Below are 3,292 nucleotides of genomic sequence, written 5' to 3'. Positions count from 1 at the left end.
TTCCCACTCATAGCAACCCTGTATAGGGTTTCTGAGACTGTAAATCTTTACACAAGCAGAAAGCCTCTTCTTTCTCCCTAGGAAAGGCTGATAGATTTGAGTTGCTGAACTTATGGATAGCAACTACTAATGAGTTCTGATGTGTAGCTTCATGATTATGCACTGGACTGTAAGATTTGTTTGAAGTACAGTGGTGTCAGTTCAAATTCACCAGCCACTCCTAGGAAACCCTATACATCGTAGCTATGGGTTGGAACCAACTTGGTGGCATTTAACAACTAAATATACATATAGAAATTGTTGAAAAGTTCCTTTTTGTTATTGTTGTTAGGTGCTATGGAGTCAATACCAACTCCTAACAACCCTATGCACAGCAGAATGAAAAACTGCCTGATCCTGGGTCAAACTCACAATAATTTATATGTTTTAGCCCATTAAAGTTGCCCCTGTGCCAATCCATCTCTTTGGAGGACTTTCTGTTTTTCTCTCACCCTCCACTTTACCTAACATGATATCCTTCTCCAGTGACTGTCTTTCCAGACATTGTGTCCAAAGAGTAAAAGACAAAGTCTGGTCATCCTGGCTTCCACGGAGCACTCTGGCTGTATTTGTCTTTGGAAGTCCATGGTACTTTCAATATTCTCCTCCAACAACATAACTCAGATGCATCGATTCTTCCAAGGTCTTCCTTATTCACTGCCCAACGTTTGCACACATATGAGACTACTGAAAATATCATGAGTCAGGCACACTTAGTACTCAAAGTGACTTTGACCTTAAACACTTTAAAGAGGTTTGTGCAGCAGATTTGCCCTATGAAATACGTTGTTTGATTTTGTGATTGCTGCTTCCATGAGTGTTGATGGTTAATCCAAGCAAAATGAAGTCTTTGACAACTTCAATCTTCTCTCCACTTACATGGATGTTATTTATTGGTCCAGTGTTGAGGATTTTTGTTTTCTTTACATTGAGGTGCAACCCATACCAAAGTTTGTGGTCTTTGATCTTTATCAATAAGTAATATAAGTCCTCTTGGCTTTCACCAAGCAAGTTTGTATCATTTGCTTATTACAGATTGTTAATGAACCTTCTTCCAATTCTGATGCCACATTGTTCTTTATATAACCCAGATTCTTGAATTATTTGTTCAGCATACAGACTGAATAAGTATGATGAAAGAATACAATCCTGATGCACACCTTTCCTAATTTGAAATCATTTGGTGTTCCCTTGTTCTGTTCTAACAACTGTCTCTTGGTCTGTGTAGAGGTTCCTCATGAGCAAAATCAAGTGTTCCGGAATACTCATACTTCACAGTGTTGTTCACAGCTTGCCATAATCCACACAATTGAAAGCCTTTGCATAGTCAACAAATCATGGCAAACAGCTTTCTGGTATTCTCTGCTTTCAACCAAGATCCGTCTAATGTCAGCAATGATAGTCCTCATTTCATGTACTCTTCTGATCCATCTTGAACTTCTGGAATTTCAAGAATTGCATCATTTTCTGTATTACCTTTAGTAAAACTTTACACACATGGGATACCAATATTGCCCAATAATTTCTGCATTCCATTGGGTCACTTGTCTGTGGGCACAAATACAGATCTCTTCCAATCAGTCGGCCAGGTAGTTATCTTCCAAATTTTTTGGCATATATGAGTGAGTGCCTACAGTGCCACCTCACTTTGTAGAAAGATGCAATATGAATTCCATCAATACCCAGTACCTTATTCTTTGCTGATATCTTCAAGGCACATTGGACTTCTTCCTTCAGGGTCTTTGGCTCTTGATTATATGCAACCTCTTGAATTGGTTGAGCATTGACAATTTCCTTTTGGTACAGTGATTCTGTGTATTCCTTCCACACTCTTTTGATACTTTCTGCTTTGTTCAATAATTTGCAATGAGAATCCTTCTATAACGAATGTTGAGGCTTGAATGTTGTTTCCCAAGATTAAGAAATGCTGATTGTGTTCTTCCCTTTTGGTTTTTCAACTCCAGGTCATTTCACATTTTGTTATAATAGTTTACTTTGTCTTCTCGAACTGACCTTGGAATTTTCTGATTAGCTCTTATACTTTTTTCATTTCTTCCATTTACTTAAGTATTTCTATGCTAGAGAGCAAGTTTCAGAGCCTTTTCCAAAAACCGTTTTAATCTTTTCCTTCTTTCTTCTCTTCTTAATTACCATTTGCTTTCTTCCTGTATAATGTTCTTGATGTCATCCCACAACTCTTCTGGTCTTTGGTCTTTAGTGTCTAGTGCATTAAATGTGTTCTTCAAATGATCTCTAAATTCAGGTGGAATATATTCAAGGTCATGTGTTGGTGATTGCGGCCTTGTTTTCATTTTCTTCAACTTCAGTCTAATTTGCATATGGGCAATTGATGGTCTATTCAACAGTCTGCCCCTGGTCTTGTTTTGGCTTATGACATGCAATTTTTCCACCACCTCTTTCCACAGATGTAGTCAGTTTGATTTATGTGTTGTCTCTGGTGAGATTCATGTATATAGACATCTTTTATGTTGCTTTAAAAAAAGGTATTTTAAATGAACAAATCAAGTACCTAATCTCCTAAACTATTTAGTACTTACACCCTGGAAATGGTAAATTTCCAGTAGAATGTTTTGCTATGTAAATAAATCCACAGAACTCTTTTACTGTTCGGTCCACTCACCATTCTGTTTGAGTTGTTTTTATGGCATCTGGAAAAAATTCATCTTGATTTTGGCCTTTTGTTTCAATTTGAAGCATGTAAAACTTTATCATATTATTAAGCCCTTGGAAAAGTGGAGAGGCAACAAAGAAAAAGGAAGACCTATAACAAGATGATTTACAGCAACAATGAGTTGAAACCTAACAACAATTAGTATGATGGTGCAAGACAGGGCAGTGTTTCATTCTGCTATTTATAAGGTTGCTACAACTCAACAGCACCTAACAACAACAATACATATTATCTATTGTTGTATGTGTTACTATAGATTTTCTGTACATACAGAAAATAGTAGTAAAATAAATTGTTAAAAACATGAATATATTGAATAAAAATGATGAAAATCTGTAAAGTTAGTTTTTACATGAAATTCTATCTATTAAATTTTACTTAAATCTATTAAAATTTCAGAGAGCATGAATAAAGCACTTATCTTTCCAGTAATATTTGAATTGTACACAACTCTATGAAAAATCAGATTTCATGGTTTTAATGCACAGTATCCCAAAATATAGACAAATGTATGGTAAAGTAATATATCTACATTACAGAAGATACTTATAAAACTATAAA

This window comes from Chrysochloris asiatica, unplaced genomic scaffold (genome assembly GCF_000296735.1).
Source record: "Chrysochloris asiatica unplaced genomic scaffold, ChrAsi1.0 scaffold00502, whole genome shotgun sequence".
NCBI classification, from domain to species: Eukaryota; Metazoa; Chordata; class Mammalia; order Afrosoricida; family Chrysochloridae; genus Chrysochloris; species Chrysochloris asiatica.
Note: the sequence above shows the minus strand (reverse complement) of the source record.